The 25,236-nt window shown below is 38.8% G+C and overlaps 1 pseudogene; it reads left to right on the top strand.

Moving 5' to 3' along the window:
- The first annotated feature begins 925 nt into the window (after positions 1-925).
- On the top strand, positions 926-25,146 carry LOC100774836 (annotated as a pseudogene).
- The last annotated feature ends 90 nt before the right edge of the window (positions 25,147-25,236 follow it).

Here is a 25,236-nt window from a genome sequence, read left to right as displayed (position 1 = left end):
ATACTTGATTTTATCCCAGTGAGACCTGGTTCAGACTTCTGACCTGCAGAACTATAAGAGAGCGTACTTTAGCTAAGCCCTCAAATGTGGGGCAATTTAGGAGAGCTGCAGTGATAAACAAAACCACTGCCTAGTCTTCCATTATTTTATGCAATCCCAACAGAAGTCTGTGATTTGTTACTGCTATTTACATGATGAAAGAACTGAATGTTAGAGACCCTAGGTGACAGGCCTCCGACCTACCGTAGGTCAAAAGTCACTCAATACTGTTCTGAACTTCTTACACGCTTACAGAAACTCAGTACTCTGACTCCCCCTTGCATTTATTTTAATAAAAGTTTCCATCAAATCCAAGAAAGTTTAGAGAGAAATTCTGGGGTGAGTACAGTTAACAATAACATACTGTTTATTGTTTTTAAGGTTAGAAGTAAGACTTAATTACTTTAATGCTTTCATGCATCTGTCAAAACAAGTTTAATTTAGGGGTTCAAGAAATTGTTTCATGGGTAAGAAAGCTTATTCTCCAAGCATAAGGACCCCAACACCCACTTTAGAAAGCAGGCATGGCTGCACATGCCAATAATTCCAGCATGTGGTGACAACGATGGGTGAATCCTGAAAGCACACTGGCTGGCATAACTGAAAAGCCAGACTCCGCACTCATGACATGGTGGGGATCAATAGAGGAAAAGCACCAGTTCCCTGCTCTGTCTACTCTGGTTAACAAGCATGCACACCCCCACACAATATACACCATGCATGCATGCATGCACAGCACACACATACAAATAGATGCATGTAATTTTAAAGGTAAAAAATAAGCTTTAAAAAGACTTTACAGAAAGTGCTGTCACTAAGGTCTTGCGGTGAGTGCATGGAGCACTGGTGCAGAATGTGGCTCTCTGAACTCAGACTGCTTTGGAGCATGGTACAAAACAGTGGGATGGTGACTGAGAGCAGCAAAGCTGTGCACGTACTTGTGAGCAATGAAGCAGGGAAGCATCTGACAGCTGCTGATGACAAGCAGATTGGCTCCTGCAGCCCATCAGACTCCATAAATGACAACAGGACTCTCAGTAATGGCTCCTACCAGGAAAGACAACTGATACCATTTTTCAGTGTTGACAGACTTAAAACAAACATTCCTATTTATGGTGACTTGCTGAACAGAGATTGCATAATGTATGGACTGACACCTCCTGGACATAGATTCCTCTGTTGGAGAACATGAATGTACTCCATGCTCTATCATTTGAAGTGTGATTTGTTTGCCTTCTGATTTTTACTATTTTTCATGGAAATAGGCTTTGAATGATGTCTCTTGTTGAGCATGAATCCACTCAGATGCCCCCATTTCAGCTTTTCTGACTCTTTCACACATAAGAAAACCAGATAAATTTTAACTTGCATATTTGCAACCTAAACAAGCAAATTGTGTAACTCGCTTCCAGTAAAGTCCATTTAATAAGTGATTCCTTTAAAATTCTTTCAGGATCTCTGGTACTGGTTTGAGTTGTGTATAAGGGCTTAGCATGCATGTCTTTGGAGCACCCCCGCATCCATTTCAAGGAAGCTACCCCATGCCAGAGTGCATTTGGTCCTCATTACTGTCATATTGGCCAGCAGCTAAAGATGCTGCCAGTGTTATTAAGCACATCCACAGCAGCAGACAAAAACCAGATTGATCTTGGTAATGCCACATACCATGGATTACTGATATCCTCTCACACATTTGTACAGAACTAAGCACTACATTCAAGCTCAAGGACAAAACAAGGCCAACCCCCAAGTCTCATCTCTGAAAGATCAATAAACTCTCATTTGGAAAACTCAGGATACAACAAAAATGCCAAGTTGGTAAATAAAAATTCCAATGTGAAAAAATATTCAGCACATATTAGAAATTTGAAAAGGCAAAGGGGAGTATTAATAAGCCAGAGAAATAATTGTGCTGCAGCTAACATTCACAGCAGTTGGAGGAACAAAGAGAGAAGGTTATAATGAGTAAAATGTGGAGGCTTAGAAGTGAGATCCATAGAGCTGAAGATGCAAAGGCCCAGAGAACTTGATGCTGAGCAGGGGGCTCTGCTCACTTTGTGCTCCTGTCTCAGCAACTGTTAGCAGAACAGCAAACTGGTGACAGTCACCACTACAGGAAAGGACTTCTAGAAAAAAACTGCTCAGTGTTCAGCTAAACACTGAGCTGAACTCATGGAATCCAGTTGCAAAGAAGGAGTGATGAACAAAGAGGTCAAAGAGGTTTCTGGTGAAACCTACAGAAATAACTGACTTAAACAAGAGAGAGCTCATGGACCCCAGACTGATAGCTGGGAAACCAGCATAGGACTGACCTAGACTCCCTGAATATGGGTGTCAAGTTAGGAGGCCTGGGCAGTCTATGGGGCCTCTGATAGTGGGTCAGTGTTTATCCCTAGTATATGGATAGACTTTGGGAGCCCATTCCACATAGAGGGATACTCTCTCAGCCTAGACAGGACACACTGGGGGGTAGGGGTTAGGCCCTGCTCCAAATGACATGACAGACTTTGAAGATTCCCCATGGAAGGCCTCACCCTCCCTGGGGAGCAGAAAGGGGATGGGATAAGGGTCAGTGAGGGGCAGGGGAGGAGGGGGAGGGAAAGGGAACTGGGATTGACATGTAAAAACAAGCTTATTTCTAATTTAAATTTAAAAAAAAGAAGAAAAACTGCTTAGCTGAGGTGAGAAAGCTGTCCTGGGGAACTACTGAATAAAGTAGGCACTACTGGAGAAGGAGTGTTTTCCCTCACTTGCTGCTCTAGCCTTACAGAGTTCTAGAGCCCCCTGATCCCACTCTAATGGGAGCCAGCCTGCCTGCTACAGGAAGGCATCTTGCAGTGCCCTAACTCCAGCAGACAGAGAGGCAGCTGCCAAGTTACCAGGATGTGATGTCATGTTTGCTTGTTTGACCGTTTGTTCAGTCATTTCTTCAGATGTCTTTTAAATGTTTAGTATATGCTAGGTATTTATAAGCACTAAACAGAAGAACAAAGTTCCCATTTTCACAAAGCTGGCATGTTGGTAAGGAGACAATGATATAAACAATATCCAAATATTTATTTTGGGGTGTAAAAATGCTTTGAAGACAAGTCCATTGAGGTAAAGACATATACAGAAACAGAGACAGAAGCAGTATATACAAAGGCAAGGTTCTGGTTTGAATATGAAACTGCCCCCACATGCTACTGTGTTTGAATACTGGTGCTGTTTAGGGAAGTTGTAGAACCCTTACAGATGGAAACTTGGAGAGGAAGTGGCAGGGGGATGGGTCTTGGTAGATTTTATGGCTGAGTCCCAATCCCTGTCCACTCTCTGCTTCCTGACTACAGATAAAACGTGGCCTGAGGGCAGGTCCTGCTCCCAACCTTCCCTGACTGTTGTCACAGCTTTCCCCCACTGTGACAGACTCCACCTTCAACCTGTAAACAGAATTAAACACTTCCTGTGTAAGTCACTTTTCTCAGGGTAACTTGTCACTGAAGCCAGAAAAGTAAACAATACAGGCAATGTAAGTAAACGTGGAAAGAAAAGCCATGCTACCTGGGTGTGACTCCTAGCTCATGATCTTAGGCAAGTGCCTTCATGCTTTCCTTCTACCTTGGTTGCTTTGTATCTGATAAAAACAATTATGATCATACAATATCAACTTCACTAATTGCTATGAGCATTAAATAAGCAGGCACCTGGAAAGAATTCAGAACACAATATCATCTTGCTAAAGAGTTTTATATTAAGATAATAAAGGTATAACCAGTCTTGCATAGTCGATATATATAAAGGAAGAGACAATGATGCTGAAATAGTAACAAGGAAAAAACTCTTCTCCAGGCCAAAACAAATCCTTCAAGTATAAGAGTTTCAGAAGGGAAAACCACTACCTTTGAGAGGGCTTCTGATGAGGCAAGCTCTTCACAGAAGAACAAGATTTAAGGGAGCCTGAAACTATGACAGCTGGACTGGAGAGAGGGCTCAGCAGTTAAGAGTGCTTACTGCTCTTCCAGAGGACCCAGGTTCCATGCCTCACACTCATATAGGGTGGCTGATGGCTCAAAGCCACCTATAACTCCAGCTCCAGAGCATCTAACTCCTCCTCCTAGCCTCCACAGGCACCCATTCATGCATAGCAGGCACTCACACATACACATGAATAAAAATAAATCTTTGATAAAGAGATGGACAGGGCCGAGGACACTGCATAATAACTAGTTATGGGAGAATTCTAGAGTCAGGGCAGAGAGGAGGGAAGGAAACATTTATCACTTACTACTTCACTCTCAACAAAAAGGAAAATACCACGTTAGAACAACAATAGTCTCCTGATGGTAAGAACCCCGAAAACAGTTATTACATGCAATAACAGATATTTCCATAGCACCATCCAGTTCACAAACTGTTTCTCCATCTCCTCCTCTGTTGCTCAGAATAAAAACTGTGAAACTGGTGGATAGCATATATCTACGGTGAAAAGTGAAAAGATGGGCAAACTTTGTGTTAGTTCAATAATGCCCAAATATTTGGCAAGTGCTAGGTGAGGGAATAGACACAGAAAGCTAAAATGAAACCTTCGAGAAAATGTGATGGACACTGAGATGTTTTCATATCACATGTGTGAAACTGCAAGTGGATTCTAAGCTAATGCAATATCTAAATTTAAAAAGAGCCAGTAGGGCCCATGAAATGGCTAATTGAGTCAAAGCGCTTATCATGCCATTCTGACAACCTAAGTTTGGTCCCAGGCACCCATAGTGGAAGGAGAAAACTGACCCCTGAATGTCGTACTCTGCACTCCACAGGTGTGCCATGAAATATGTGTACCCACACTTACACACAGATACTACACACAATTATCATCATCATCACCTTTAAAAACCCTGTAGTAGAACAGTGCTCTAGTTAAAGCCACAAATTACCTTGCAGGTTGTATTCATCTTTGGTGGTTCAATCACAAGACCACAGACATCCTGCCATACTGGAAGATATCTCACAACCATGACTCCTCCACATCCATTAACATAATGAAGACATAATGTGACTTGGGCTGAGATCCTGCCCGCTGCCCACTGCCCTATCCATGGGTATCACTTCACTAAGAATTCTGGATGTCACAATTGAATTCATAGCAGCTTTTTTTAGGATAAAAGAATCAGGCTTGGACTCCTAGAGCGGAGCCAGACTTCATGCAGTCTATCAGTTTACTGCACTTGTACACTGAGATGAAGTAAAATGACCCAGTCAAGAACACAGATTCACAGTTTGATAGTCTCAGAGAAAGAACAAAGTTTCAGCTATCCTATATTGAATATAAAATCCAACATTTTTCAGCTGTGTATGACCCCTAAAGAACATTTGGAGAATTGCACAAAAAAAGAAACAACCCAAAAATCAAAACAGGTGCGGGGGGGGGGGGGGGGCGTCAAAGAGCAGTGGGCAACGTATCTGCTAAAGATAGGTGAGACAAGGCACTGCATCTATCTATTTAGTTGTTGTAAAATGTGAACGTATTTATCAAATGATGGCTTCCTGGATTTAATTCCCACAGCTTTTCTTACCCCTACATTCATGGTAAAGTGTGAGTTCATTTCTCAGGGTTGGTATTCCCTCAAACCCAGCTCAGAGCTGGCCATACAGACATTAATAGCTTCATCCTATTTAACTGCTTAAAACATTTGCCAATATAACTAATTAAATATGTGATTTAAAATATATTCCTTGGCTCATTAATACAATATTTATAACTATATCCTAAAGGGGTCTACTGATGTTTCGATTTATCCTACTCAATATCAACTCTAAAGATTGTTGTTTATTTAGAAAACACTTGTTTTATGTCTTAAAAATCACATCAAAATTAGGATTTAGATTAATATAAAGCAACACATTTGAAGGTTATGGAACTTTATATCATGAAAAATTAATTTAAAGAAAGGTTATTCTACACAAAATGCCACATAGCAATTTATCAGACTTCAAAAGCAGGGAGGAAGGAGAATATACACAGCTACATGCCAATGAAGCACTTCTAGTTTCTATGGTAACCAACATAAATGAATACCTTTCTTGAAAATGAACTAGCAAAGTCAGTGAGATGTAAATTTACAAACACAGGAAACTAAAGACCCAATCCAATCCTGTGGACAGTAATATGTTCAGAGTTTTTCGATAATGGAATTGTATCTGAAAATACATGTCTGTGTGGGGTGGCTATTCATAGGAATTATTCAATTCATTATTATTCTATGTTAATTTTCTACAGTATAAACGTTTTAAATAATTAGAAATGACTTTCTTATTGCTTGTAAATCACTGAATATAATTCTAGTGGAGAAGCCAATGAAACCAAATTCATAATCCTCTATCAGTTCTTCCTTCCCAAGAGTGTGTGTCAAACTGACTCCAGAAACCAGGACAACTGAAAGATAACTGTTTAAAGAGGCTAAAATATTAATAATGAAGCCAAAAAGATCAAAGCCATGCATATCATCTGCTTCTTTCTTATCCAGATATATAAACTACCCTCTTAGCTGTAAAGACTGTACTAAGTATATCGTCAGCCATATCGATTCAGAAGAGGGAAGAACATGTAATTATATACAGAAGCAAACCAGAAAACAATGCCTATGTGCTCTGTTGCTTTTTTACTAATATATCCCCAATTTAGACAGACATCAGTTTATTCTCTAAGTCAATGGAGCTGGAACAAAAATATATCTGAAGAATCTAATAACCATGAAGTACAATGATGAAGGTGAACAACGATGGCAAAATTTGATGTGAAATTGTCAGGAAGAGAAGAAGATTCCACAGCAGACATTATGAAATAATTTTATTCCATTCTTGTCTCAGTAGTACAGGGTTATATAGAAGTCAGTCAACGTTTTGAGCATACTGAGTTGAAATTTCAACAAGCCATGCTCTGTGTCTACTCCATCATTTAAAAAGGAATTATATCCAAAGCTGTTTCTGTCAGCATTCTGTTGCCTGTGAATGAACTGAGGTTGCAACAGATCTTGTTTTGGTGTGTGTGTGTGGGGGGCAGTATCGTGAGAAGGTACACATGGGGTCAGAGGATGTGTATCTGGAGGTAAAAGGACAATGTCAGATTTTCTTCTCCCTCAGGTATCATCAAACTTGTTTTCTGAGACAGTCTCCACTATCCTAAGAGTCACCAGCTAGGGTAGACTGTCTGGTCCGTGAGTCCAGTCTCCTGTCTCTAACTTACCAGACCTGGGTTAACAAGGACATATTGCCATATCTTTGGTTTTTCCTTCAAATATGGGACCTGAGGAATGAAGCTCAGGTCCCAGTGCTCAGCATAGCAAGCACTTTACCCAGCAGGCTATCATCCCAGCCCCTAAGTTTCATATTGTAACAAGCTATTCTTACATCATCTACAAAGACAGATTTTTCTACATGACAATTCAATAAGATATTCTCATTTCTCACCAACCCTCAGTCTCTGGAAATGATCACTTCACTCTTGCTTCTGTGAATTCAATACCATGTATGCATGCTTCATGTAACGTAATGTTCTCCAATTTCAAATACATTGTCATAAATATCAGGATTTCTTTCTTACAGATAAATAGATCCACTGTCTCATCAAACAAAAAACAAAACAAAAAAACAAAAAACAAAAAACAAAAAACATGGGTTGTTTGTATAGCTTGGTTATTCCAAATAATACCCCAGTGTACAAGGGTAATCCATCTCTTTTTAAGATACTGGTTTTATTTCTTATAAATATTACCTAGAAGTAGGATTGCTAAATTATATAGTAACCTTTTTCCCACTTAATAGGTAAGATGATATCCTCTTTTAGTTTGATTTGCACTTACCTGATCATTAACGAGTTTGATCATTATTTTTATATACCTGTTGTCTGTATGCCTTTGGGTGTGTATTTATATCTTTACCCATTTATTTTAAACATGTCTTTATCCTCTCTCTCCCTCCCTCTTTCTCCCCCTTCTCTCTCTCTCTCTCTCTCTCTCTCTCTCTCTCTCTCTCTCTCTCTCTCTCTCTCTCTCTGTGTGTGTGTGTGTGTGTGTGTGTGTGTGTGTGTGTGTGTGTGTGTAGTGCCTCTGGATACCAGAAGAGGTCCCCGGGAGCTGGAGATATAGGAGGTTGGGAACTGCCTGATATAGGTTGTGGGAAAGGAACTCAGGTCATCATCAGTAACAGCAAGCATACTTAACCATTGAACTATGTCTCTAAATCAACTTCGGCTCATTTTTAAATAGGCTTATTGTTTTTAATTTGCTAATAAGTTGTATGAGTTCCTTAAATGTTTGAGATACTTGCCTCTCATTGATTACATAACCGGCACACACCCATCATTCTATGTATTTCCTTACCACGTTATTCATTCTTTTGTTTTACAGATCTTGCTAGTTTCATACAGTTCCATCAACTTTTAACAATACCTTTGTGATGGACTATATAGTTTGTATCTTTGTGCTTAGTGCCTTCATGCTTTATTGTGTGTGTTGTGAGAAAAAAATATAAAAGGATGCCAAGAAAACAACTTTGGGGTTAATTTTCCTTCTTTCAGCAGTCATTAGTTGTTTGTAGGTTTTGTTGGTTTGGTTTGATTTGGGTTGGGTTGGCCTATTTTTGTTTTGTTTTGTTTCTTAAGCCAGGGTCTTGATATATGTATACATATATGTATATGTATATATAATAGAACATTCACACAATATTACTCAAAATTTTGAAGGATATGAAAAGAATCATTAACAAAATATCCTTCCACCTCAGGGAGAATATCTCAGCAAGGGACTTCAGGATATTTACTCTGTCCTTTGCCACTGGTGCTCACTTAGACCTATATGATTAGCTTACAATCATTCAGTCTGGCTGCTGTGCCTGTAACAGAGTACATCAAGAATCCCGGAATTGCACCTAGTCATCTCTGATTTTAGGCTTTGTCTGCACAAAGCATTTCCCAGAACAAATCGATCTCTGCAAGTCCGAATGCTTGCATGAAACAGAAAAGGAAGTAAATGGCCTCCTATGAATTTGATGCATAGTCCTCTTCCTGGAAAATGGTCATCGCTGACATATCCCTGGCCCCTCTAAGAAACATGCCTATCCATCAGCATCTGTTACGCAGGGAGGAGAGCAGCAAGTCCAGATTAAGATGACAGTGTCAGTGAAAGAATTTGACTACTTCTCTGCTATGGCCACTAGTAGGGCTGGTAAAGAAAGGATGGAGGGGATAAGGTGTACACTAGAAAAACCCTTAACTTTAAAATGAGTACAGAAATTCAATTATAAAGACTGAGTCTTTGGTTGCTATCTAAAAACCTGTTTGTCAGTGCTAGCAGCCAGCCTCTGTATTCCCTGATAGAGAACACATGCATCATGGGATCTGTGCACTTTCCAATCAACAGGCAAGAGAAGAAGTCCAAACTTTAGATTTAAAAGTAGTCCATATGGGGTGAGCTATAGAGTTAGACCAATTTAATCCTACAGAGTGTTCTTGTTCAAAACAAGCACTATATAATAAACTATGAAAGATTAAACAAACCATGAGTGAAAGCTGGCTACTAAATACATAAAGCTAAGTCACAATGTAGCTACTACAGAAGCATACCATGATAATTTATGAGAAAAATAAATTTTTTGTAAGTGCATATAAACACAGAAAACAACTACAGTTTTACTCAAGAGGATAATTAAAATGAAAACAAGAGGAAAGCCTATTATGAGCTTTTATTTACAGCTCTTCATGGTGCCCTTTAAGTTGTTGTTTAATTTCAGCAACTCTATCCCTTTCAGTGCAAACATTTTAATTCTAGCAATGTTTCATAATCCAACATGTAAAATCACATTAAAATAATGCATGATTAAACTGGATCTGCAATTCTTTACACTCATTATACACAATAAAATACACTCCAAAGAAATAAGTAATTATCACATTATGTATTGTGTCCATTTATTTATGGAACTGGAGCATGAAATAAACTCTTTAGGTCATTAACTCAAGTAGAGAGCATTGTACAAGTATGTTGTACATTAATCACTGGTAACCAGTGTTTAGCATGCAAGCATGCATGACTGCTAACATGATTAAAGAATCTGGAATCATCTTGATAAAAATCATAGTATATGTTACTTTCGTGTATGATTCATCGAAGTGTCTTTTTGTGGTAGGGATTAGTTAATTAATAGTTTTACATATTTTTTTAGAAAATAGATTTTGAAATTTACAAATACATTACCTTTTTACACCTCCCCAGTGATTGCTCAGATGAAATTTTGCAAAATATATTAAATGACAAGTTAAAGCTCTGGCTCACCTTAAATCCAGGCACAGTCTGTTCCTCGTGTGTTCTTATAACAAGTCATTGATGTCCTATCGAGAATAACCCTAATAAACAGAGATTAACACTCCTCAGTAATACTGAGTGGGAGGAAATCATATCCATAGCATTTTAAATTAATCATTTTCCTTAAGATTAAAATAATACAAATAAATCAGAGAAGAGGATGTTGTGTTCTCAGAAGTTACCAACAAGACAATTTCTGCTATAAACCTGCTACTTTATAAATATACTTACCAGTTATTGTGTGTGTGTGTGTGTGTGTGTGTGTGTGTGTGTGTGTGTGTGTGTGTGTGTGTGTGTGCTTGAGCACTTGTATGTGGTGAATGCAAGTGTGTATAGGTACGTTTGTGTGCATATGTATTGGCCACAGGTTAACACTGTGTTTCTTCCTCTGTCTTTTTCAGTTTATGTTTTGAGACATCATCTCTCACAGTATGTGGGGCTGGCCAGTCCAGCTAGAATTTTTTCTCTCATGAGCCCCTGGGATTCTCTGTATCCATCTTCCAGCTCTAACATTACAGTTTCACACTGCCACACCCAAATTTTTATGTGAGGAATAGAAACTCAACCTCAGATTTCATGCTTGGGAAGCCCTTATTCACAGTCAATCTCCAGCCTTAGACTTCCCAACTTTAATAGCAAAGCTTGAAATTCAATTTTTAAAAAGCGTTATCAAAATAGTAACAAAATCAAATGCCAAAGTTCCTATGGCAGAAGACCAATAAATTAGTATAGTCACTCAATGGAATACAAAGCAAAAAGAAAGGATACTTTGCAACTTGACAATAATATTAGTGACATAAACATGTCAAGCCAGAGGAGGCTCTAAAGGATATATAACATATGGTTACACTTCCACGAAATACGAAAACAAAAAGAAAACAAAACCTAAGTTGCACCATTAGCAATGAAAATGCAGTTATCGTTGGTGAACACAACAGTGAGAGGGAAGATGAGAAGAGAAGAACCTGGCAGAAGTTCAGGGATGCTGATTGCAACCACTCCATGAGATGTTGGTTCATGGACAATATTGCCTTTTTGGAAATTCAGGGGTTTGTATGTGTATGATATATGCTGCTTTCGATACATATATGTCAATAAAAACTTGAAACGCAATCTTTCAGATACGTATTTAAATATTTAGGTTCTATCCTTAATAATCACAAATACTTGTTAAGAAGGACTAGAAAACAAATGTCCCACAGTAGAGGACAACAGATAATACAGAAAGAGGACACATCAGCTGAAGGAGGTAACAAGAGCCAACACTGAAGGTATGTATGGCTTCTGAAGGTATGTATGTACCCCTAGTAGCAGAGAAACACCAAAACATCTGAAAGGGAAGCAGTGAGTGGCCATATTGACAGATTTACATACCGATAGATTTACATACTGACAGACTTACATGCTGATAGATTTACATACTGGCAGATTTACATAATGTTCTCTGCCTTCAGTTTTCTTTCTTGCTTTCAACTGAAGAAAATACTAGCCTTTCTAAAAGACATGTTTCTCAGGGTAGTCTCTGTGTGTGTGTGTGTGTGTGTGTGTGTGTGTGTGTGTGTAAGAGGAAGAGAGGGAGGGAGGGAAAAGGAGGGCAGAGAGGAGAGGAGAGAGAAAAGCTCCCATGTAATTTAGTAGTACTGCCTTTTAAAACACATTTAAATAGATCTAGTGTGCACTCAGTTTGCTATATCTGAATATGTCAAAATTGCATCCCTGGGCTCCATATCTGCTCCATATCTCAAGTTCACCACTTGACTGTCTGTCTGATAGTCATCTGACACTTGCATGCTTAATACCCCAGACCCAGTCCTCCCATCTCCGGTTTGTCTTAAAAAGAGCCCAAGTTTGGACATGATTTGGCCTGACCTTAAAACTCGCCTTCTAGACACAGGGATTTTTTGTTTTGTTTTGTTTTTAATCTCCTCCACTGATGCGTAAAGATTCTCTTCAAGTCCTGATTTCCAGGCATTTTTTTTTTAACACACAGTATTCACTAAGGCTCTCTCTTCCATCTTATCAGGGAACCAGATTCAACACCAGGAAAACTTTGCTAAGTAATTGTTTTAGTAAATTCAAGAGATTTAAAGAGTATTTGTGAATTTCAATGTAAACAATTTCTCTAATCTATTTATTCATATATAGGTATATCGCTATTGATAGAGATACTCATAAAATACCAGTGAGGAGTAATCATTATTAATTTTAAGAGTAAGGATTAGCATTTAACGAGTGTTTTATTCACCTAACTTGGTAATGTTATAATGAACTGGCACAGTCAAACAATGGGACACACAGAGCAACAAGAATGAGAAATCTATAAAATACCTAACTTAAGTCTCTCAGATGACAAAGATCTTTCCTGAACCAAACTTTGATCAGGCTCCCTGAATGCTCTTCATGAGTCCTAGACACTCACATTCCTATTCTAAATGTATCGAGATGTATCGAGAATCCTACTAGGTCAATTTAATGAGAAAGTGCCCACCCTCGATATCTGTTCAAATTCATCATCTCCTGCTCTCGATGTGGAAATCACTGACCTGATTTTATCAAGAATCCCACTAGACCAATTTAAGAAGAACCTCTCTGTTCTTCCTAGTAATTTTTTTCTTTACTGTTCCCTTCTCTCTAGTCTTGGCTATAAAACCCAAGCTGTCAGCTGTACTCAGAATAAGCTCAGCCACTTTCTGCTGCTAGAAGCATGACTTACATTACAATAATCTTGGACCAGGAGTATCACAACAACCATTCTTCAACACAACTATTCTATAAGGTATAGCAATAGTATCTCCACTCTACCAAGAGAAAACTTTGAGAGTTCAAATAAAACATTCAGCTACACACAGTAGGAGCCAGGATTTGAAGTAAGGCCTGGTGACTTCAGGGAATGATTACTCTTTAGATGGCAATGCTGATATTCAGCTTCAAAATATGTTTTAGATACAGAGTTCAGTCAGGATAATGTTAGACTTGGCTTTGGTAGTTTATGAAAACAGATGTTAGAAAAAAAAGAAGCAGACTATTTCTCAGACAACTTCTTTTGAAGGGGATGGTCCATGAACTTCCATAGAATTAGAATTTAGTACCATGAAAATGTAGCAAGTGAGAGTTAAATATGAGAAATACTGCTTTAACAATACTCAGTGGTAGTAAAAAATACCTTTGCATTCCCTAGGTTTTGGTTGACAAAATGAAGGCTGTGTTGCTGAGAATGTTGATGAAAGCAAACATGCTAGTTTATACCCTTATGTAAGTAAAACACACTGCAAGGACTATTTTATTACATTCTTCCAAAGCCTTTCATTAGATGGAATTCATTTCCTTCTGTCTCTGTGAAAGGCAGTTCGGGAGGTTAAAACAATTTCATGGGTATTTTTGAAGGTCACACTTGGGGTTAGAGCAATGGGTTTCAGAAGTCAGCTACCCATACTAAGAACAAAAGAATTTAATTCCCACTCAAGCAACTAGCAACAGTATAAGGAAACACATGTAGTATCAAACACATGTAGTGAAGAAAATGAGGCATGGGCTCAACAGGTCTGAGGCAAAGAGAAGAAAAGAAAACTCAGAAAATCAAGAAAGCCAGTGTTCTTGACCTACAAGTTCAGGCTTCTGGGGACTCGCCCAGGAGCCTGGGTCTAAGATATTTCTCAAGCTTTCAGAGACTTACTCTTAGCCCACAGAAGGTATCGTATTTCCATACTAAAGACATCCACACATATTTCCTAGTATATGACAATGGTTGGTAAAAGCTGCATCTTCTCCCATTCTACCAGTTGGTCACGGAGCCCCACATTTTCACTGAGAAGATGGCCTGCTAGTCAAATCTACCCTCACCTGGCTTCCTTTCAGATACTTGAGTTCTTCTCAATAGACTGTGAGTAGAAGATAAATTCATATATTCTGAGACTTGTTTACCAAAGAGATAAAGATGTTCTTTTTCTTTGCCCTCTTCCTAGATGTTTCTTTGTAACATGGACAAGGTGCATGCAAGGCATTTCCATTCAAGAACCACACATAGATCAGTGGCTTTCAAAGTACTATTTGTAGACCAGAAACCTCAACATCTTCTGGGAAAAGTCAGAAACACAAACTCTCTGGACCAGGCCTCACCAGATCAGCATACACTACAGGAGGTTCTAATGTATTATAATGTTAGCCAGCTCAGAAAAAGAACAATAAAATGAAAAAGACCAAGGTCTTTGAATTATCTTGGGGAGAAAATTTCTTACATACCCTAAATTGTCCACCTATCCAGGTTGTGACACAAGAAGGTGTATTGAGGGTTCACTCTTTCTTTTAGCAGCTAAGTCTGCATGCTAATTAATACAGAGCTCAAATCAAAGTCATTGGCCCAACTCCAGTCAGCAAATGAAAGACTCTGGGTGTTTTTGGCACTTCAGCTTCTATCTAGTCCCAAACAGGGCTCTGTGTCAATTCTAATTATTACCACAGCTTACTGAGACAAACATGGGGAATTCTTCACAGCCTTGAAAATGATTCTGGGCATTGCTTCCAAGACAATTCCAAATTAACTGCTGCTTGGTCCCAAAATGAGAGAGACCGGAACAAAAGTACCCTTGATGATAAGCCACAGGAAATCCCAATCCCATGACTAAGATAAATAGTCTCATATGGAAAAGAACCCAAATATATCCCTTATCTTACTACATACAGATCCACAGACAGCCAAATCCTTGGATTCTACCAAGATAGTTATGCCTCACCTCAGCTACACAACCCATCATTCAGACATGAAGACTTTCAGTTAAATTCTCATGAAGCAGTGATGGTTCAGCTCCGAATCTCTAGGGTAATTTGAAGCCACCCAAAGACCAACTTTGAGCCACCGTCAAACAGGATCCATATTTTATTTATTTATTCCTCTACCTAACAGATGTTTATAGATATCTCCTCTACACTAGGCCTTTATTCCATTTTGTATTTCAACAGCTAAACACATTAGGCTGGGTATTTTATAAAACAAACAAAAAACACATCTTTTTTTATAAAACAAAAAATGTCTAACACATGGATTTCGGAGACTGAGAGTCCAGAATCAGCTGCATCTGGTTAACACTAGTGAGTCATTTAGCTACCTCAAGACACAGCAGATAGCTTCACAAAATGGGAACATAAGAGACAGCTAGTGTTCTCAGATCAAGGAAGCACATGTTTCTTATTACTCCTTTAGAACAACACAGTCTTTAAGAAACGAATCCATACTGATGAGACCTAACCCACTCTTCAAAACCAGCATGAGGGCAGGCATGACTCAAAGACCACTGGAAGGTCCACCTATTTTAGATCTCACCACCTTTTGAGCATGTTACACTGGGACTATCTTCCAGCACTTGGACTTTTGGAATATATATATAAACACTAAATCATCACAGCCACTTATGTTTCTCCTCTCAACATGACAAGGCTTATAAGGCAAATGATCAGATTTACAAACAAAAGCACTCTCAGCTGTAATGCAATAAAATAATGATGAATATGTTTGCAAGTATTCTTTGGTAATGCATAGAGCAAAAATCCCATCAAAAGATGAACAGATTTCTTGGGGATGGTGATACTGGATTATTTTTTGAAGGAAGATAGATAAAGTCATTTCTGGGACAATGAAATCATGGATAAAATTACAAAACAGGGCCGGTAAAATAGCTAAGTGGATAAAAGTATTTGTAACCAAGCTTAAAAACTTAGATTTCTATCCCAGTACCCACATTAGAGAAGAATGGAGCATCCAAAGTTGTCCTATGACCTCCACTCACATGCCTTGAAATATGCACACATGCACATACACAGGTGCAGGGAAAAGAGAGAGAGAGATCAAAATTCTCAGCTTCATTCAGACAATGTATTTTCTTTATTCTTGCCAAGTCATCACTGAAAGATAAGCTGGTCCAACTCACCACATTCTTACCATAGTCATTGTCTTCATTACCAACCCCCAGATTGGCTCCCATTATTTCATTAACCTTAATCTTGCATTAATAGAATTCATTCTTCATTTTGTAAGGGAATTGGAATTATGAATCAATTAGAACTAATTTCAGAGAAATATTCCAGGAATACAGCTGGCCTAAAAAGCAAGATATCATCAAAGTTCTCCAGAAAGAGTGAGAGACTGAGAGAAAGGCTGTGGAGTAGCATAGTGTGAAGCAAGGATTATAGACTACACTCCACACTCACAGGATCAAAGTCAAGCACATTTGCTAGCTGTGTGACTCTGGAGAAATGCCTTACTTCTCTGTCTATTCTTCACCCCTCATCAATAGTACTTGCATTATAGATTTGTAATATAGGATAATTACGGGAATTAATATATCAAAGCACATAAAACATCTCCTGTCATATAGGATATTGTACCTGCATTAGCTTCTATCGTTACTGACAACCACTGTGCCATGCTGCCTCTTAAGATAGAGAAGACAGCAAAACACTGGAACATTTGATCCCTGGCCCTGTACTTCACTGAATGTGGCCTAAGACAAAATGCATGATGACAATGAAGGTGACGCCTCCTCTATAACTTTGTAAGAAATATTAACAAAACCTGCAAATATACATTCTTCTAAATTGGCTAGCTATCACTGGTCACAGAAACTATCTCAGGGAATGAGGGAATGGAGAACTAAAAATGAAACAAGCACAAAAACACAAATGCTGATGGAACTCACGCATGTTATAATGTCACAGCTGATAATTGACAGTTCTGTTAAGAAAACAAGCTAGGGGTGAAGAGGAATGAATAAATAAAAATAATAAAGTGAAATGGCATTGTTCCCAAAATCAGCCTCTGTGCCCACTGACTCTAAGTACATTTAAGATCTTCTCTTGTTCTAAGATTCACTATTGCCCTGCTTGTTACTGTTCAGTATGAAATTTAAGAGACAACTGTCAATCTTAAATAACAAAGTAGAACAAGGGACTTGATTCCTAATATGAGTTTTCAAAGCTTTGCAGTCTTTTAAAAATTTATCTACCGTAGCAGGAAATTAAGCTAGGTTATATAAATTACCTGTTACATTTTATAGATTATGCAATTGAGAGCATAATAATATACCAAAGTCACATGACTTATAAACACAAGACCTAAATTGTTCTTGTTTATGATTTATGAGTCCCTGTTCTTTCATCCAGGTTTTCTTTCTTCTCTTTTCTCTGTCTCATGTTTAGTCTGCTACCAAAAAGATGTTTTTCCTCTTTTATTGATTCATTTCTTTGGAATGCACGCATCTCTTTATCCCCAGGAAGGTGAAACTAGCACACACAGAAAGTAAAATTAAATGCAGGAACACAGAAAGTGGCCATGCTTCATTAAGATCAAATGGAACAAACCTATGTGTAGCAGAGCAACGATTTTGCCACAGCTATCTGATTTTCCATTTTACCAAATCTGTATGTTCCCTGCTCATGTCTCATTAAAAGTTGCTGTTAGTTCACTGGGGTAATTTTAAAACTCTGGAAGACATGGGCTAAACTTCCTGTCCTACACATGAGAACTTAATTGCACCAGAGGTTTGTTAACCTATTTACTTTCTTCAGTATATTTTGTGTTTATGATAATGGGACTTGGAATAGACCCTGGTCAGTAGGAAAGACAGCATCATCTGCTTTTCAATTAAATTATCCAGCTCAACAATTTCTTATTTACACTAATGCTACCACCAGATGGAGGGGAGGGTCTATCATATCTGCAGCCAACACTTTATTTTCTTTTCCAGATTCTGAACCCTTAAAATTTTCCTTGTGCCAATCTGCTGGAAGAAAATGATCATTTTCTTATTTTAAGAGCATGATTTCTTGGTGGAGGTAAAATTAAAACCTTACTAAAGTATACATCTTTGGAAAAGGTGGGTTTTTTAAAACCCTAAACTTTTTATTGTGATTGCTTCTCAGAACATCAAAAATGCCTAGTAAATAAATTATAATTCACCCCTACCATGAAAACAACTGAAGACATTATTTTTTCAAAATATACAGTTTGGCACCATGTAATAATATTTGTCAACAATGATGATATTTATTATTAGATAAATATGGGCAAACGTGAAAAAAGTTCTCACAGCTCCATTTGACTTGTCTACGGACCTTCATATCAACTTCCGGCCAAACAGAACTTCTGTACTCTTTACTTACTAGGTCAGAAGGCACTCTAGGGCCTTCTTAGGCCTATTTTGGGGCAATTATGACAACAAAATAATCTGCTACAGATATTCCAAAACCCATGTGTCTCCAATATAGCATTGTCTTCAGGAACTAAAAACTGCCATGTCCAAAAAATAAATGATATGCCTCCCAGCCTCTAGAAACTAAAATGAGGAGTGGTTAGTTAACCTTCTTGGAATTCCTGAAAACATTTTATTTTTTCTGAGGTACTTCAGTTAATGTGTTTAATTAAAAAACAGCCAGCTAGCCAAAAGCAAACAGTCCACAGAACTATTGGACCAAAAGGATGCCTTTTACCATACCGTATCCACAGCCCAGTCAGTAGTAATTACCTAGGTGGCATAATCTTCCTCGTCCTCTGTAATGATGGGAAGTTTTCAGGACATCAGGCAAAACCGCCTCCCAGCCTTAGTTGAATTAAGATTCAGTACCTGAACTGGCAAGATGGCTCAGAGGGTAAAGGCACTTGTCACCAAGCCTGAAAACCCTAGTTCAATTGCTAGCCCAGGTGATAGAAGGATTTGCTACCCCTGCAAATTGTCTTCTGACCTCCATACATGCCCTGTGACATGTATAAGCACACACCACACACAAATAAAAATCATAACCTCATCTTAGACTATATACACAATTATTCATATTTATTATAATTTACTTGTAAACAAAATTTATTGAAATTGTATTAAATGTGTATAATTTCTTTCAAGCCCTAGATATACTATCTCTTTTTTCAGATAACAACAGTTGGGAAGATGGTCCCTCTATCCATTTTCTGCCCATGTAAGTAGATTTTATCAGTTCTCTGTGCTGCCTGTAAGCTCTGTTTATCAGAGAGCAACAGTGAGAAGCCAGGGTGGTTTAATTTGGGACACACGGCTTCAGGTTACAGACACATGATCCATGGTGTGAAACCAAAGAGAATTAATCACAAAAATAGATGTCTTATAAACTCACAAGAGAAAAGTCTGTGCCTCCAAAAGGCAAGTGCATCAAGGAAGCACGTCGAGAGCGTGGCTGGCTAGCCTTCCTGAAATCCAACACAATCTTCAGAATTTTGCTTTAACCCTGATATGCAGCTCTGCTATAAGTCTGACCTGTGCCTAGATGTGATGTGAGTCAATAAACTCACTTGCCCTTAAGCAAGATTTTATTACTTATTAAATAGGGGCTTTGTGATATAACTTTATTAAACAATTCTAGTGATATTTAAATAATATTTTTCCAGTAAATCACAGTGCAAACTTTTAAAAGAAAGTTAATTTTAGTGAAGACACTCCCCAAAACATGTAAAGTCCATCTACCTGAACCATAGGTGCGATAATTTTTTTAGTATCCCTCAGGAGAGGGAGTAATGTGGTGAATGGCACACACAAAGAAACTGCATTTTTTCATATCTTAAATTAGATCAAAGGTGAGTCTGTGAAACATCTGAAATTTTTCTGAATAGCATTAAGATTTGAGGATAGCAAGCCAAAGAACACATTTTTATCATAATAAGACCTGTCTGAATTTCTATGAAAAACAAAATCTCAAAGACCATACGTTAATTAATAATGATAGTTTTACTCAAAATACATAAGCCCTTTGCAGTCACTGGTTTTTTTTTAACATTTTCCTTTATTTTACACTGTTCTATTTGTAATGCATGAAGAAGTCCTGCCTTGTTGGCATAGTAAAGGTGGAGACAATGCAATCCTCTCCATTCTATAAACGAAAATATTTGCATCGACACCAATAATTTCTGTCATGCTAGGAGAAAAAAATCATTCTCGTTCCCTGAGTTCTCTTCAGAGCTGACGCAGAATGAGTAGCGAATGGAAGAAGTGTTTAAAAGAGCTCATTTTCATGCACTAAGGGTTCTAACCTTGTCTCCGGGAGCCAAGGTTGGTGTGTCCCATGCCAAATTAAATCTAAGATGCATGCAGTAATGAAAGGGGTAGCATTCCGTGAAAAGCTCTACTTTTCAGTGAACGTAGCTAAGCTTTATTAAATATGCAGAAATTACAATGGCAATGTAACTTTGCAAATGAGGGGTTTCTTGAAATGTTTAAGCACTGTACTGTAGAGAATGAAACAGCTGAAGGCTTTCACAGCTTGTTACCTGCATCTTTTCCTCAGAGCCTGCACTAGTAAATAAGCCACACACTTAGCAAAGATAAGGCATTTCTGTTCATATTCCAGGGAGCAACTTACTGAATATATCTGAACAAATTGTCTTTGTCCAATGACCCTGACTAATTCTCCTCATCCTTGCATCAGTGTCACACACCTTGGCACTTAGCGCAGCTAGCCATGCAGCCAGGCCCTGAGCACAAAGACTGTATATTAGAGTAAGATGCAACTCATCTTTTAAACCGAGAATAATAAAAGCTTAAGAAAACAGAAAGCAACAAAATAAATGTGTTTGAATACAGCAACTAACTTTCTTTGAAAGTTAACTTTTTCTTTTGCAGATTACAAATGTAGAGAAGTTTCAGAGGGAAAAATATAGGAAATACAAAAAATTGAAAGAAAAAATTCACTTTCATAATCTGTCTATATAAACATATTACAACTCTAAATTAGGCATAAATATTTTCTCAAAATGTTAAAATTGAGAAAAAGGGTGAATCCTCTCTGGTTTGTTTTTTTCTCTCATACAGTATATCCCAACCAGTTTCCCCTCCCTCCACTACTCCCAGTTCTAACTCCCCACTCTTCCAGATCTACTCCTCCTCCATTTTGCTCCAGAAAAAAAGCAGGCCTCCATAGATATCAATGGAACATGGTATAATATTAGACAAAAACCCTTACATCAAAGCTGGATGAAGCAACACAGTGGGAGGAAAAGGCTCCCAAGAACAGGAAAAAGAGTCAAGAAGATAACATTTTTAATGTTATGTTTTAAATATGATTTTTAATATTTTTAAGTTATAAAGCATTTGTTTATTTATTGCATGCCATGAGGGTGTTGGAGAGTGTGCAATGGAAGTCAGAGGACAGCTTTCAGGAATCACTTGTCACCTTACACCTTGCTGTGGCAGGCTCTCTGTTATTATGTAGGCACTGTGTAGGGTGTTCTAGGATATCTAGCCTGTCTGTGCCTCCCACCACACTTTAGCACTTCTGGGATAACAGATTCATGCCTCACATCCAGCCTTTTGGTGGGTACTGAGGATGGAAATCAGGCTAGCTGCTTTTTTACTTATTCAATATTATACATCACATGTATCATGAATAATTCTTACATTACTAATTGTAAAATGATTGTTAACATACTTATTAGATCTTTTACTGTAACCTTTTGATTGAATATATATAATAACCAACTCCCAGAACAGTACAGAAGATAGCCAACATTATAAATATGGGGGTGAAGGGAAGGAGAGGGAGAAAGGATTGATATGTGAAACAAGCTTGTTCCTAATTTGAACTAATTAAAAAATTTTCAAAAAATATGTACTTGAACATGGGACGATTCAAGAAAGTACAGTGAATGGAGCATACGATGGGAATGCTGCAAACAGCATTTACATGTCAACCAGAAAATTACTTGTTTCGTTTTGTCTTGCTAATCCAAATGCAGGTATCCAGCATGTCTTTTTATGGTTGTTATCAAGTAGAAATGTGTTCACTGGAGTATTTAAGAGTTATAATAATGTTTTACATAACCACATTTACATTAAAAATTCATACAATAAAAATGGAAGAATCGCCAGCACCCACAGTCCTCTATTTGTCTGATTCACAATCACATATTTAGGTACCTTTTGACCTCATAGTTATTGAACATTCAGAACAAAAATATGAGAAAGAAAAGGACAGTAATATTTCAGAATATAATGTTTTCCCTTATAATGGTTTCTTAAACTCATCCACATATGGTATGGGAGCTGTTTATCTCTTGGCATAACTGTGACACGTGGATAGCACATAGGTCAGTGTCTTTGAAAATGCCTGCAGATATGATTCATCTGCAAGGTTTGCCTGGAACCCTTCCTATTTCTCCCTTACTTCCTATCTGTCACTAAATAAGCAATTTTGTTTCATTGTACCTTCCTATCATGGTGTTACCGTAAGTTTAAAGGCAATGGAGCAAGCTGTCAATGCATGGAAATCTCCCACCCACCATTGGACCTGCTGTCTTAGCATTTGTCATGGCAACAGAAACATAAGTTATGTAACAGTTACATATCTTTGCACTCAATGTGAAGCAAAGCCGTCATCCAAAATCCCAAGAGAACAAAGGAGAGTGAGAGAGAAAGAGGATAAAGATAGAAAGGACCAGAGGTGTGCAAACATGAAACTATCTTTGTTGAGCACAAAAAAGAGAGATCACCAGTACTAAGGGTAGAAATGATTTGAACAGCTACATAAAATTTAGAGATTTCCTCAAATAATTCACAACTGCAGTGATACAAGTGTGCAAAATGTTGGTAAGTTGACTTCTTCCAGATCTGAAAGCTTTTTCTGTTAGTAAATCAAGGCGAAAGAAGTAAAGGCCACTATAGTTGTATAGTTGAGAAATTACGTGAACAATGACCTTGAATCTGGGTACAGTGAGAATGGGAGGAAAATGAAGTTTCAAGATCATGCTTTAAATGAATTTATGTGGTTGAACATTTAAGTTCCTTACATTTTCATTTGGGTATTTAAATTGTGTACCATGAACATCATTCTTCAGTGCAAACTTTGATTGTTAGATGGATTCCCTAGAGTCCCTTTGTCAAAGACAACAAACATCTCGGATGTCTTGGTGATTTCTCTTCAGAGCCTAGAACCATGGGAAGTGAGCTCAGTAAGAGGAGATGCTCCATATATCCATGAAACCCATTGTGCTATACGACAAGTTTAAAGACTAATATTTTTAAAAGAGCATGCATAACAAACAACAACAAAAAACATTTAATAACAGGAGAGCTAGTATTTATTCCCTAGTGCACAAATGGACTTTGGGAGCCCATTACCCATGGAGGGATACTCACTCAGCCTAGATACACTGGGGAGGGCCTAGGTCCTGCCCCAAATGATGTGACAGACTTTGATGATCCCCAATGGAAGGCTTCTCCCTCCCTGGGGAGTGGATGGAGGGTGGGATGAGGGGTTGGTGGTGGTCATGGGAGGATGGAAGGGAGAGGGAACTGGAGATGATATGCAAAATAAGATCATTTCTAAATTAAATTTTTAAAAGTTCTGCTCTTTTACACCTATCTAAAAAAAAAAAAAAAAAAAAAAAAAAAAAAAAAAAAAAAAAAAAGCTCCCAAAGTCAGCCAGCCGAAGTCCTCGCAGTCAGGTCTGGGCCAAGTCGCTGGCCCTTACCCAAACAGCCAAAAGGCGTTAAGTGAAGCCGAGCTGCCAAACATGAAGTCCCCGGTGGGGTGTTCGGGATGTGCCTGCAGCCCTCTTCCTTAGAGCTCATCTGGCCTACAGATGCAAGCATTGTTTTCCTAGTTCTCTGGTCCTTAAAACAAAAAACCAATCATGCCCTCTCCATGTCTACCATGAACTTGATTTCTGGGTATTGATTAAGTCTCTCGAGTGGGAGGGATGGCCCTGTTGTGGGACATAGGCTCGGCTGAGAACTCGGGATTAAGGATTGACTTTAAAGAGTCGATCATCACAGGCACACCCTCTACACTCTAGAGGGTGAGAACTAGCAAACCTAAGTACGAAGAAAGAAATGGTTCTCGATCATACATCCTGGATGGGTCTCCTGACCCCTATCCAATAGTTGCTTAGAGTAGGGTCCATAGGATGAACCTCCCAAATCCATGGATGCCTCTAGGGAGTGCTTAAGTAATACTTGGTGCTGTCAGGATCCCAGCATATTTTGATGATGGGAGCAAGGTGCTGGAATTAATCCATTCTTCAGGTGTTATCTGTCTGCCCTATGATGAAGCCATTATGGCTCAGCAGGACCGAATTCAACAAGAGATTGCTGGGCAGAATCCTCTGGTGTCAGAGCGGCTGGAACTCTCAGTCCTGTACAAGGAATATGCTGAGGATGACAACATCTATCAAGAGAAGATCAAGGACCTCCGCACAAAGTACCCATACATCCGGAAGACTAGGCCTGATAGCAACTGCTTCTGTCGAGCATTCGGCTTCTCCCACTGGGAGGCACTGCTGGATGACCACAAGGAACTGCAACGGCTCAAGGCTGTGTCTGCCAAGAGTAAAGAGGACCTGGTGTCCCAGGGCTTCACTGAGTTCACGATCAAGGACTTCCACAACAAGTTCATGGACCTTATCGAACAGGTGGAGAAGCAGACCTCAGTACCTGGTCTTCTGGGCTCCTTTAATGACCAGAGCACCTCAGACTACCTGCGGCTGCTCACCTCAGGCTACCTGCAGCGAGAGAGCAAGTTCTTCGAGCACTTCATAGAGGGTGGCTGGACTGTTAATGAGTTCTGCCAGTAGGAGGTGGAACCCATGTGCAAGGAGAGTGACCATATCCACAGCATCGCCCTGGCCCAGGCCCTCAGCATTCCCATCCGAGTACATGGACCATGGTGGGGGCGGCACCACCAACCCACATGTCTTCCCTGAGGGCTCCGAGCCCAACGTCTACCTTTCTGCTGGCGTGGACACTACAATATCCTCTACAAATAGGGCCGGCTGGCCTGCTGCGTCCTGCCTCCTACCCCCTGCCAGGCGCTAGACATGTACAGAGGGTTTTTTGTTTTGGTTTAGTTTGTTTTT

The sequence above is a fragment of the Cricetulus griseus genome, chromosome 5, assembly GCF_003668045.3.
Source record: "Cricetulus griseus strain 17A/GY chromosome 5, alternate assembly CriGri-PICRH-1.0, whole genome shotgun sequence".
In the NCBI taxonomy this organism is placed as follows: domain Eukaryota; kingdom Metazoa; phylum Chordata; class Mammalia; order Rodentia; family Cricetidae; genus Cricetulus; species Cricetulus griseus.
This window is presented reverse-complemented; position numbering and strand designations above follow the sequence as displayed.